This window comes from Macaca fascicularis, chromosome 14 (genome assembly GCF_037993035.2).
Source record: "Macaca fascicularis isolate 582-1 chromosome 14, T2T-MFA8v1.1".
Lineage (NCBI taxonomy): Eukaryota > Metazoa > Chordata > Mammalia > Primates > Cercopithecidae > Macaca > Macaca fascicularis.
In genome coordinates this window covers 20,418,632-20,432,619 of record NC_088388.1, presented here as the reverse complement: position 1 = coordinate 20,432,619, position 13,988 = coordinate 20,418,632, and the positions used below count along the sequence as shown (strand labels likewise).

Sequence of the window (13,988 nt, the reverse complement as noted above, 5' to 3'; positions counted from 1 at the left end):
TTATGCTGTATTATATAATAATTTTTCTCATATTGAACTACCCCTGTATTCCTGGGTTAAATATTACTTAATCATAGTGTATTTTCAAAATGTATTACTGAATTATTAGCTAATATCTTATCTGGAATTTGTTCAAGTTCATAAGTGAGATTTTTGAATAATATCTTATATTGGGTCTGTTTTGAAGATCCAGAGAAATAGTGCTTTGAACATCATATAATATGAAGTTTTTAAATATTTATTAATTATCTCAAAGAGCCTGGCCCAGGGAGGGGGCTGTGCCTGACAAGAGGCATGTCCAACTGCCCACATGGGGTGATATGGAGACACCTGGCTGATGCAGTGCCTGGAATTGCACAATTCAGGATCCATCTGTGATTCTGGTAGATTTTTGGTCCTCAAAAATCCCATTTAAGATCCAAGATACCCTGAGAGTGAGTCTCTACTGAAGCTATTTCAGATAGCTACCACCCCAAGAGATGGGGCAGAGAAGACACAGTTCACCCACTTGGCCAGTCCCAGGACCACTCCCATGGGGAGATGACACATCAGGTAGCAGTATCCTTACATCCAAAGGAGAAAATATGTCCATGTTCTTCACCATTACAGGAGTAGCGCTGGGGACCAGAAGTGGCTGAACTCTTTAAACTGATAAACAGAACTTGTTTCTAGCCAAGTTGCTCTACTACAAAATCAATAAATGTATCCCTAGAAGACATTTTTCTGTCCAGAATCGTGGCACCGTTCCAACTTTTGTTCCCAAGCAGCATTTTGTACGCACCCTGGAAATGGGACAGGACTTTCTGAGGATCCCAAGAAGGCTAGGATTGTGGGAGGAGCTTTGGCGTTGGAGTAGGAGAATGGGGTTCAAATCCTCACTCCTCTCCTTGCTCTCTGTGACTCCAAGCCCTTGACTTCTTAACGTGTAAAACAGGAATTGTTATACCCTACCTTCTATGGTTGTAATGAGGATGAAATAAAATAACTGGTGCCAGGTAACTGGTATGTAGGAGCTGCTCAGTCAATTCCCTCAGTGTCCTGGGAGGAATAAGGGCAATTCCATGACCTCAACAGTAATAAGGAGCGATAGAGGGAAGCTGTGTCCTGCTGCCTCCCGTGGAGCACTGAAAGTCCAAGCTCTTAGCAGATTCACAGGTGGCCCGGGGGTGTCAGCCTCTAGGAGGAGACTCAGTCTGGGCTAAGGGCGCAGCTCTATGAGAAGAGGACAGGGACTGAGTTACCAGCTGCTTGGTTCCAGGAGGAAGAACAAAAGAACTGTGCCAGGAGCAGGAATTTAAGAGGGAGGGGTTCAGTAGGATTTCTGGTTTGGAACCGGAAAACCTCTACATGGGCTGACAGGGATGGCAGGCAGCAGTCTTGGATGCCTTGGGGGTGGCTTTCGGGGAGGGCTTGTATGTGATAGATGCAACTGCTACCTAGGCACAGAGCAGGCATTTCTCTGTCCATCCTACTCCCATGCTCGTCCTCCCCACCATCCATCCATTCACTCACCTACATAAGCATTAACTCTCCCATCTATCCATTTTCCCATCATCCATCTATCTACCCATCTACCTAACTGTCTACACATTCATCCATCCATTCACGTCTCCATTTATTAATAGTAAGTATGGTAATAATAAAAATCACAGTGGCTAATGTTTATTCAGTCCTCTTTGTGCCAGCCACTGTTGGAAGTGTTTCCTAGGTATAATTTAGTCCTCACAATAAGCTTAAGAGAAAAGTTCTATTATAATTATTATTCCCATTCAGATAAAAAGAAAACTGAGGTCCAGAGAAAAGGATTGATTTGCCCATGATTACACAGCCAGGAAATACCAGAGCTGAGATTCAACCGAAGACATCTGGCTCTGGAGCACACACTCCTAACCAATGCACTGAATGGCCTTCCACGGACTTACCCACCTACTAACCACTTAGACTCCGTGTCTCTTACCCTTCCTCTATTCAAACTCATGTACCCTCCTGCTCTTTTCACCCAGCACCCATTCTCCCCTCTTATCCTCTAACCACTCAACCATCTTTATTCCCTGCTAGTTATCCATTCCTCTTCCTCTTCCTGATCCTCTGTGCACCCACAAGTCCATCAATCCATGTACCCACCCTTTTTGGCACAACCTACCCATACTTGCGTCTAACAACCATTTACTGGGCACCTTCTAACCTAATGATGTTTAAAGAGAAATAAACTTAGTCCCTGACATCAAAAGCTCACTTTTTAGTAAGGAAAACAGGGAAGTGATCCAATGGGTGTAATTAGATGGCATACATGCTAAGGAAGAAGTGGCACCAGGATGGTATGGGTACACTGTAGAAGGGCCCTTGGCCTCCAGAAGAATCCTTGAGTATTTGGAGGCTTACCTAGATGACCCAGGTAGAGGAGGTGAGAAATGATGTTCTAGACAGCAGGAGCCTCCTCTGCAAAAGCACAGACCCAGCTGTTTCCTAGCTCTGGTGGAGCTGGTGGGAGGGCCCTGGTCCCTTCCCCTTTCATAGGCTGTGGAAGGAGAGTGCTGGCCAGGCCATGAGCAGACTTCTCTGAGTCCCCCATAAGGATGCAGACAGGTGCAGTCAGGGGCTGGCCAGAACGGGGATGTGGAGCCAGCATCTCGGCTGAGACTCGGGGCAGATCTCTGAAATAGAAGTCAAATCCAAGGTTCCTTTAAGACCCATTCACTACTTGGCTTCCCCCAGAGACATCCAGCATTTGCTATTCTGTGCACTTTCCACGTATTTGCAAGTTTTGATTGAACAAACACTGGCTGGGGCACAGTGAACCCAAATAATTGTGTGCCTGTCAACGGTACATGTTAATTGGAGAGTTGTAGAGTCCGCGGGATGGGTCACAAGGGAAAAGCCAATTACTCCATGTACCTGTTTGAAAGGCTCCCGCTCCTGGAATCCTGACTGGCATTAGAAAGCTCTGTATTGGTCCGTGTTATTGATTTTCCTCTTGCCTCAGTTGATGGGCTCTTTAATTGACAATTACCTTTTTCCCTGTGTTGGGAGAATTGACAACAATGACCCGAAGTGTTCAAGTTTCATTTGAGCCGAGCTAAGCCTGTACCTGTTTAACCTATAACAAGTCCCAGTAGGCAACTCTGGGGAGCAGAAGCCTCCAAGGAGGCACCAGGGATGTTTGGGGTGAGCTTGGGTGCTATCGGGTGCTGACTAGGGCATGGAGCCTGCCAGGGCCAAAAGCCTGAGGGTGGAGTTGGGCCCAGGCAGACTGAGGCCTATACACAAAAGCTCCCATTGAGACCAATTCATGTGTGGCTCCAGCAGGCAGTGAAGCAGGGGATGGCTGTCTACTGAACACCTGCTATGCACTAGACACTTGCTCCTGATTGCACTCCCCATAAACTTTTAATATTACAGGTATGCTCTATATCTGTTGTATACTGTATGTATGCTTTATATGTAAAACAAGTAATATTTTTTGTTCTGTTCCCCAACACACAGAATCAATTGTTGCTGCATTAGTGGGCAATATTGTCCCCACTGAGAATGTATGGTGTAGAGAAACTAAGGCAAGGGCCCTGGAATATAGACTTGGTTGGGTTGGGGTCCCACTTACTCCAGACACACAGGGTCTAGGCAGTAGAGCTTGGTCAAGAATAAAGGCTTAGGCATCCAGCTTGGGTTCAAGTCTCTCCTCTGGCACTTAAATGTTTGGCATAACCTCTCTGAACCTCAGTCTACCCATCTGTTGAATGGATCTGGAAACAGGATTCTCTTTTCAGTGGGTCATAGTGGTAATACAATGAAGTAATGTATGTAGAGTGCTTGGCACACAGTAAGCTGTCAATAAATTATTGTGGCTACTGTGGTCATTACTTCCGGAACCCACTCAGTGATGAGGCAAGGATTCTTGGCATGCTCCCTGCTCCTCAAGGGCACAGCTATATCTTATTAGTCTTGGTAGCCCTGGCCCTTGGTGGGGGCTGGGCAGCATCTGTTGCTGTGTGAACCGTCAGTTCTTGGGCAGGTTTGTTCTGGCTCTGATCAGGCCAAGCAGCAGAAGAAAGGATCAGGGACAACAGGGACTGCCCACAAGCACCTGGGGGCCACGTGTTCCTCTGGGAACACCGTGTCCAGCCACCAAAAGGAAATTGCTGTTTTAGCCTCTGCAGATGTGTGAGCGACTTCAGAGACTTCCTTAAACTTCCGCCTCCCTCTGAAGTTGCCCAGACAGACCATCTGCCCAAGGCTGACCCAATGTGCCCAAGGAGTCTGACGTTTTCTGCTTAGATGAGGGAAAACCCCGTTATCTAATGCCTGAGGGTTGGGGCTTGAAGGCTCAGTGATAGCTGGCGCCAGTCTCCTCCTCTTAGCCCAGCCTGGAGGTCAGACACTTTGGCATGGGATCAACAGCTACCCAGCCTGAAGAGTCATGCCTCTCAGACCAAGGGGCAAACTTTACAAGGACCAAAACCTTCCCCAGAGCTCTGTCGTGGGAGGTGGCCACTTGAGTGTTGCCAATACCAACGGGACTGTTGCCGATTTATAACAGCTAAAGTTTCTAATTCAAATTCAGCAGAGGCATTCCCTCTTCCCACCCCCTGCCCTCCCCCAATTATGCCTGGCGTTTGCCACAGTGCAGCCTCTTGGAGACTTGAGAGTTGTCACTGTACACCACGGCAGAGAAAACCCACCTCATCACAAACCCACCCAGTAGGCACAAGCCACAGACTTGGCTGGGTGCACTGGTTTTCAATTATTTTTAAGCTGTTTATCCCCTTCTTCAAATGAAATCTTATGTGGAGGCCCAATTTATAGCCAACAGTAACAAATAGCCCCAATGTGTGACAGGAACAGAAATTAACCCATGTGTGAATATCTCCAGCTTCCTCCCAGCCCATGCTTCTTGCTTTCCAGACAGGCCTCAAGGGTTCTTCTTTGTGTTTGCGATCACTATAGCCAGCGAGAGAAAGAGAAGTGAAAGAAGCCTGACACCTGGTTGCTCTTCCTCCCTGTAACTCCTTCTCTCCCTCCCCTGAGACCCCCAAAACTCCAAGGATGCAATTTGAAAGTTACCAGTTGGTGGTGATGGTTTCAAATCCCAGCCCAGCACTCACTAGCCGGATCACCAGGATCAAGTCATTTTGCCTCCCTGAGCCTCTATTGGCCATCTGTTCAAAATGAGAAAAAGAATCACATTACCCTTTCTCGCTGCACTGCCACCAGGACAGAATGGATCTGCCAGTGTGAGAACAAAGTCTGAGGGGCTGTCCTGGGAACTGGGAAATCACCCTGTTGAGTTTTGCGTCCCTCGGACCCTTTAAGGTGGCAGGTGGCAGAGGCAGACACTCCACTAACTGTTCAGGATGCCAAGCATGGGAAATCCAAACTGCTTATGTTTTGCTTGGAGAAAATTTTTAAAAAAGGAATAGCACTTTCCTTTCCCACTCCATGGAGCAGGACCTGCTCTGCACTCTGTTCTGAACATTTCGTTCTCTGAGTTTTGAAACTATTCCTGTTCTGGTTTTGTTTGTGATTCCTATTTCTGCAGAGGAGAAATTTCAGCTACTGGGGCGGTAGCTTGGAGGCCCCTGAGGGACTTTTCTGGGGTTCAGAGCAGGATGGTTTTAGGTGCTGCCCAAACATCGCTCTACCCTGGATATTCTTCCGTGATCCCAGTCTTCCACGGGAGGCAGCAGGGATGAGACTGAGGTCCCTCACTGTGCAAAGAGGTAGGAATTGATGAGTTTCTCTGCGCAGGTCCTAGGGACATTTGTGTGGGGTCTGGTTCAGTTCTCATCCCACTTACAGTGAAGAGACCTATGTGTGGGGTGGAGGGGGCTTCAGGATTGGTCGGCCTAGAAACCGGAAGTTGGAGGGACACCAGCGGGGCCAAATGGAAGCCACTCACTTTTGGCAATTTGGAACGGAAGCCCCTATAGGGAACCAGTGACTGCCAAGAGTCTCCTGGTGCCATGTTCTGTTCTGGGAGCCTTCTAAATGGCAGCTCGTTACATCATCAAGTGACTCTGTAAGGCAAGCAGAATTGTCCCCTTCTGAGGATGGGGAAACAGAGGCTTAGAGAAGTTAATGACTTACCTAAGACTCCACAGCTAATAAATGTGGTGTAGCCAGGATGGACAGAAGCCGAGAAGAGACTATCGCTCAGTGAGATGGTGGAGACATTGGGAAGGGGGGCTTCCCAGGAGCCAGACCAGTTCTTGGAATTCATGTGCCCACAGGTCAAGGTGATCTGAAGCAGTTGGCTGCGTTGATTAGTAGATTAGTAGGGGGCATCATCCATGCTGACAATGATGGGTTTTTGAGGATTACTGAGTACATGTTGGTGGGTAAGAGGAACTCTGCTGAGGAATCTGAGGAGGCTGTTTGGGCCCAGCTGGGAGAAATGAGGGGAGGAGGTGGGCCCAGGATATTTTAGCAACGCTGCAGCCTTTCGAATCACTGACCACACAATGTTATTGCTTGTGTCGCATGGCTGCTCTACTGAATGGGAGGGTTCACGTTGGTTCTTGCAAGTCTGACCTTGGTCAGGGATACGGTCCTCTCTTCCATGCTACTACCACCATCACTCTAGATGTCCAGAGCCCCTCCTTCTGGTTGGGTGAAGAGTTTAAAAGCATCCTGGACTGTTGGACTCTGAATTGCCCATTCAGGGGTGGGTTAGAGGAGGGCTGAGCAATTTCCAGGCACCAATGGGCGACACCTCAGACTGGATGTTTGGCCAGGAACCTGAGGACCCCATCCCCAGGTGGTCCATGTGGACAATAATGGGAAGGGAACCTCAGTACTCATGTAGCTTCCTTGATGCTGTGACAGGCTTCCCAGTTCCAGCTGGGTTTCATGGTGCTTCCTAATCTCCCTGACCCTCCCCTTTTTCCTCCTGTTTATTCTCATCTGCAGTAAGAACCTCACTCTGCAAGTCTGCACCCCAAAGCAGTTAAGAGCCTGAACACTGGAGCTAGCTGCTGGTTCGAGTCCCACCTCTGATACAGGCTGTTTGACTTTAGGCAAGTGACTTCATCTCTCTGCCTCAGTTTCTTCCTCTGTAAAGTGGAGATCATAATAGAATCTACCACGTAGACTTAGCTATGAGGATTAAGTGCCAAAATATGTGCTTTTCTGGGACTTCAAGCTCTCCTCCAGGTGATGAAAAGTCACAGATGTTACCCTCAGTGAATTCTCAGGGTGGGAGTGATAAGGTGAACTGGGCAGAGGGGGGTCAGTGCAAAGCGAAGGCTCAGAATGGAAGTGAGTAAATGGCCAGGGAAGACAGCAGTACCATGGGAGAGTTTTAAATCTAAATTCCAGGTTGAAAAAATGCCAAATAGAGCAAAAACATGGTAGGTCTAGAGCATTGTGTCCAATCTTTTGGCTTCCCTGGGCTACATTGGAAGAAGAATTGTCTTGGGCCACACATAAAATATACTAACACTAACGACAGCTGATGCACTAAAAAAGAAAGAAATCACACACACACAAAAAATTGTGATAATGTTTTAAGAAAGTTTACACATTCGTGTTGGGCGGCATTCGAAGTTGTCCTGGGCCGCATGTGACCACGGGCCGTGGGTTGGACAAGCTTGGTCTAGAGCCTAACCCAGCATCAGGTTAGATGGTGGAAGATTGGACAGGAAGGAATGATAAGGAAGGCACTCCAGGAGGTGGGACCTGCTGAGGCAGAAGCATGGAGGCTGGAAAGCCTGGGGAGAGTCCAAGGAGGAGCACCTCTGTGGTTGATGTTGACAGCGGGTCCACCGAGGGGTGTTAGGTAGTGCCCAGCACAGATGCGGTTTTGTGGGCCAGGCACCACCTCAGCAGCTTACCGGGATCATTTCATGGACTCCTCATGCTAACTCCATGAGGCCTACCACGATCTGCATTTTGTAGATGCAAAATGGCCTCCAAGAGGCTAATTCCTTGCCCAAGATCCCTCAGTAAGTGGTGGCTACAGGCATCAAGTCGGTCTGTCAGTCTGTCTGTCCACAGGGCTACTCACCTTCCCAGTGCTCCACACTGTCACCCAGGTAATGCAAGAAGAGTCATGGAGAATGAAGGGGAAGTTAATTTGGCCCAAGCCCCACGGACTTGGAGAACTCGAGAGGGGCATTTCAGCTTTAGCCTTCTTAGGGCAGGCCAGCCACAGAAAGGGGCCACACACATTTGAAGTGTCCACAGATATTAATCGGCGACCTGGAAATCCAGACTCTCAGCCGCAGGTTTTTATATCCATGGTTTTATGCCGGAGACTTTGTCAGGGGCTGCCTTCTATGTAGTTGTTCTGCTCAGCTCCCTATTCTCCTGCCTGCTAGGAGAAAAATTGTCCCTGGACCCACTTTCTCATCTGTACACTCACTGTCAGAACATCAGGTACCACACTGTTGATTCTGGTATCATCAAGGCTTGCCATGCTCCAAATGTCCATCTTCTCTTCCTTGTTGGGCCCATAATCTTTTAGAGCAACAGTTCCCAATCCTGGACACCAGTGAAAATTAACCTAGGAGCCTTAACAAATACTGATGCCCAGGGCTTCTAGTCTGCATGAAGGCCCAGGCATGAAGCATTTTATTTATTTTTTTTGTTTATTCTTTTAAGACAGTGTCTCTCTCTGTCCCCCAGACTGGAGTGCAGCAGCACAATCATGGCTCACTGCAGCTTCTGTCTCCCGGGCTCAGGGAATCCTCCCAATTCAGCCTCCTGAGTAACTGGGACCCCAGTCACACACTATCATGCCTGGCTAATTTTTTTTGTATTTCGTAGAGACAGTCTTGCCATGTTGCTCAGGCTGGTCTTGAACTCCTGAACTCAGGTGATCAGCCCACCTTGGCCTTCCAAAGTGCTGGGATTATAGGCATAAGCCACCTTGCCCCTCCAGGCATAAAAATTCCCCAATAAGAAGCACTGCTTTAAAGAAATCCCTTGGAATAGGCTCTGGACCCTCTAAGCACTGCTGGGGGTTTCCTTTCCACTCACATCAGCGTGATCCATCCTATTAAAGCCCACAAAACACAAATCAAATGATTCCTGCTGGCCAAAGAATGGGTCTTCGGAAAACAGAGCTGAGGCTTGGCGGCTCGCGTCCTGGGGGGAGATCTAACTGTGTCCCTGCCAGTTCAGCTTCTGTGGCTTCAGAGTCATCAGTACCAGCATTATTCCTGTGCCATCTCACCCACGATATCCAAAGCCCCACTGAGACTTTTATTGTCCACTTTATATTGTTGAACAGGAGCCTTTGATGCTTGTGGTCGTAATTTTAAAATATTAAATTACATTGAGCATTAAGGACTATGTTTTCTGTTAGAAGACAGGTTAATTGCCACTCTTCATCTTTAATTTTGAGATTTAAGCTGGTTTCCCATTTAGCTCTAATTGGTAGTGTTCCGGCAGCCCTCCCTGACCTCTGAAGCCTTTGATATGGTTTAGAAATCCTTTTATGGAAGCCCCTTTTTCTTTTGTCCTCCACATTTAATAGATTTGTATTTTCGCAGTCATTTTTCCTTCTGCGGAGATATTTCAAAATCACACCATGGGTCTGCAGGGAATAAATGCCTCCTTTCCAGCAAATATATATATATATATTTTAACAACGATTGGCAAAAGAGAATTAATTGCCCCCATTCACATGCACATCTTCCTTGCTGTGTTCCATTTTCATACGGAGATTTTTAATCCTTTCTTCTGTAGCCAGTGCAAATTTGTCTGTGAATACTCATGCTCTTAAAGTGACATTCTGAAATAGACCTTAAGAGAGTATCCACTCCAATCACTCCATTTTACTGATAATAATATCACCATAATCATGCTTTATGTGTCAGGGGAGAGCACTCATTGTGGGGAGAGGGACAGGGGGTGGTAATGAGCTCCTTGTCCCTGGAGGTGTTCAAGCATAATTTGGAAGCAGGTTGTCAGAAGTATTGTAGAAGCAAATATAACATAAGAACTAAGAGGTTTTCTGTCAGGAAGACCGGAATTTAAATCCCTGCCACTCCCTGAGGTTTGAGCAACTTAGGTGTCATCTTGAGCCTCCGTTTCTTAGTCTATAAAATGGAGGTAATAATAATACTTACCACATAAAGCTATGGTGGAACTGGGTGAAATGATACCTGGCTCTTCGTAAGTGCTCAATAAATGCAGGTTACTGTTATTAAACGTTATAGACGGCATCCAGGCTTCAGTGGTCAAGGAGGGGTGGGAAGAGGGAAGACATCAACAAAGCGCTTTTAGAATTATCTTCAATCCTCAGAACTCAACAGCCTGTTAGAGTTTACACAGCGCTTTTTGTTTTTGTTTGTTTGTTTGTTTGTTTTTGAGACGGAGTCTCGCTCTGTCGCCCGGGTTGGAGTGCAGTGGCGCGATCTCGGCTCACTGCAAGCTGCACCTCCCGGGTTCAAGCCATTCTCCTTCCTCAGCCTCTCAAGTAGCTGGGACTACAGGTGCCTGCCACCACGCCTGGCTAATTTTTTGTGTTTTTAATAGAGACAGGGTTTTACCGTGTTAGCCAGGATGGTCTCGATCTCCTGACCTCGTGATCTGCCTGCCTTGGCCTCCCAAAGTGCAGGGATTACAGGTGTGAGCCACCATGCCCGGCCTGTTTGTTTGTTTTTTGAGACAAAGTCTCGCTCTGTCGCCCAGGCTGGAGTGCAGTGACGCAATATCTGGAGTGCAACCTCCGCCTCCTGGGTTCAAGCTATTCTCCAGCCTCAGCCTCACAAGTACAGGTGCTTGCCACCATACCTGGCTAATTTTTGTATTTTTAGTAGAGATGGGTTTTCGCCATGTAGGCCAGGATGGTCTTGAACTCCTGACCTCAAGTGATCCGCCTGTCTCAGCCTCCCAAAGTGCTAGGATTACAGGCGTGAGCCACTGCACCTGGCCAGAGTTTACAAAGTGCTCTCATGCCTGTAATTTCAACTTATCTTCACAATTGTCCTTTACCCAGACTAAGTGTGAAGACATGGAGGCTCAGAGAGGTGAAGTGCCTTGCCCAAAGTCACACAGCATACAGATTCAGACATACCCTTCCTTTCTGCTACTTTCACAAAACACTGCCATCTGTCCTGTGTCCTTCTGCTTTATTAGGAGGATATTTCTCAAGATCCCAGAATCTGCCTTTGCAGAGTGGGCATGCTCTTGGTCCTCCCAGACTCTCATTCCAAGGGAGATGTGTGCCAATTGAAATGCAGGACTTGGAGCTGTTTCTTTTATTCCCAAGTATGTAGGGCAATCAAGCAGTCCAATAATAATAATACATAATGTTGGATACTCATAATGTACTTGCTTCATGTGGCAACGTTAGAATTTTAATTTGATACAAGGACCATTATTACTCTATATTCATTAAATCCCATGTTAACCTCTTTTAAAAACCCTTTTTCCGACAATCATAGAAGACAATTTTACATGAGGAAAGTCATTTAGGGAAGAAGATCTGCTCAATAGGTTTTTCCGAGCCTGATGATGGGCTGGGCTGACCACCTCACCCGTACCCCTCACTTCCCACATTTTCTCTCCCGCAGTTCTAGTCTCCCCTGGCAGGGTTTAACAACATCAAGTACAAGTGGGCATTCTCATGGGGGGCTTCTGGACGCATTTGTAGGAGGGGCTTCCCACCAGCTCTGATCGTAGCTCAGCCAGCTCCCAAGTGAGCCCCTTGGCAGAAAGAGGCCCTGTGTGCCTCACATGCACCAATGTAATGATACCAGGAAATTTTAAAGGCTCATAATTATAAAAGATTAAACAATTAGAGGAAAGACAGAATAGTTCAGAGTGGAAGGAGAGGGAGGGGAGAGGAGGGATGAGGTGGGAGAGGGGTGGGAGAAGTGGGGTAGATCCTGCCTGACCTTATAGAATTATACACTCTGGATGGAGCTGGAGGCCATTATTCTTACCAACTAATGCAGGAACAGAAAACCAAACACTGCATGTTCTCACTCATAAGTGGGAGCTAAATGATGAGGACATATAGACACACAGAGGGGAACAACAGATATCAGAGATGACTGGAGGGTGGGGGGCTGGGAGGAGGGAGGCGATCAGGGAAAATGACTAATGGGTACTAGGCCTAATACCTGGGTGATGAAATAGTCTGTAGAACAAACCCCTGAGACACAAGTTTAACTATGTAACAATCCCGCACACGTACCCCTGAACTTAAGATAAAAGTTAAAAAAAAAAAAAAAAAAGAATTCTACATCTAAGAGTTGATCAGGGGCCAGGGAAAGAGCTTGAACATGAATCCAACTCAGTTCCCTGCAAGGGCCAGACCCTGTCTAAAGACACTGAAATCCACGAGTCCCCCTCCCCTCCCTGCTTACACACCTTTTAACTCTTCACCCCAAAGGAGACAAATCTACAGGTCTAATCTGGTGCTAAACTCTGGCTCAACCAAGCGTTCCAACTGTCTTCCTGTGATGCCTCAGAGCTCCTTAGGGTGAGGAGTGAGAGGTGAGGGGTCCCCGCCCTATTGATAAACTGGGCAGTCCTACTTTTGTTTTTCAGATTGACTCCACACACACGTTGATGTGAAGAAGGAATGCCAAGCCCCACGCACACTGACCCTGTTCAGTCTCCTTGTTTTGCAGATCAGGAAACCAAAGTCCAGAGAAGAACAGGGTCTTGTCCCAGGCATGTGGCTGAGTTGGAACCAGAATCCAATCCTAACTCGGCTGCAGCACACTGTGTCAATTGCATTAGCTCACGGAGCTAAGGGTGGTAACACCACCACCATCACATCCTTCACTGCTCTCAGAGGATAACCCCAGTTTATTGTGGCCTTACAGAGTACCAGCAACTTGTTCAAACAGCGTGCTTTAATCTCATTTAATCCAAACAGCAATTCTACAAGGCAGCTGTTACTGTCCCCATTTCATAGATGAGGTCACTGTGCTCAGACAGATCATCAGCCAGGGAGTGACAGAGCGGGGCTTGAACCCAGGCCACCGCCAGGCTCAGCGGCCTCTACCCTTCACCACTGTGCTTTGAGGTTTCAGTCAAAGGGATATAAAAAGTCTTAGAAACATCTTAAGTGCTAAAAAAATGCAAGACCCTGTGCTAATGCCATTATAAAATGTAGATGAATTATTTGGTTTGGGGCCTTTGTTTTTTCTCTTTCATGCAGTAAAATGCCATCAGAAAAGAAAAGCTCTTTGGACTAGCAATGTATGTATGAGGCACTCATGGGTTAGAAACACATTCACTCAGAAACATTTATTTGGAACCGTTTCTGGGCTCAGCACTGAGTTAGGTTCTAGGGATTCAGAGATAAACAAAACCAGTCCCAGCCCTCAAGGCACTCAGGGAGGCAAAGACATACAGCAGCAATCACATTCCAGTGAAGAAAGCGTCAGGTGAAAGAATGGTCTGGCAGCCAATAAGGGCGCTAAGGGGACCTGACCCCATGTGCTGGCCCAGAGCACAGGCCGTGCTGTAGACTGCTTTGGGTTCAAACTCTTACTCTTCACTTACTAGCTGTGTGTCCTTGGGCAGTTTTCTTGACCTCTCTGTGCCTGAGTTTCCACTTCTGTAAAATGAAAATTATAACAGATGAGCAGAGATTCCTACCTCAAAGGGTTGCTGTAAATATTTCATGAGCCATGGACCCTTTGAAAGTCTGTTGATGCTTATAGACTGTATTCCCAGTATTCCCTTCTGGGAATACTATTTTTCAGTGCAGACCATAAAAACACATAGGACTTCAAAACACATATAACTAATTATATTAAAAATAGTATCAAAATATTAAAAACATAAATTTATAATTTAGCAATGCATGTGCTTCTTTATTAAGACCTTAAATAATAAGATCCCGCCGCAGGTCTAATCGACTCCATAATTTAGAAGTGGCAATGGACATAAATGATATTTCCAGGCATCTGCAACTGCGTAATGTTGGGAGTTTATCTGTCATTTCTACAGGTGACATGCAACTAAAAGAAATGCTCAATTTCAGTTAAGATTGGTGAGCACAGAGATGTCATTTTTCCCTTCCA

General features: G+C 46.8%; 2 long non-coding RNA genes across 8 annotated transcripts in view; one reads left to right on the top strand and one right to left on the bottom strand.

Moving 5' to 3' along the window:
* LOC107127273 (uncharacterized) overlaps positions 1-13,988 on the bottom strand; it is a 149,221-nt gene that overhangs the window by 20,674 nt on the left and 114,559 nt on the right. The window lies entirely within an intron of this gene.
* Positions 1-13,988, top strand: part of LOC102125637 (uncharacterized) — a 164,458-nt gene that overhangs the window by 63,107 nt on the left and 87,363 nt on the right. The window contains exon 4 of one of the 4 annotated variants that reach the window (XR_006692321.3): positions 6,904-13,733. The exons of 2 other annotated variants lie outside the window; for them this stretch is intronic. This is a non-coding gene — a long non-coding RNA (uncharacterized lncRNA). Of the gene's footprint in view, positions 1-256; positions 428-6,903; positions 13,734-13,988 lie in introns of those variants that run through there. One more of the 4 variants, XR_006692320.3, reaches the window with a different exon arrangement.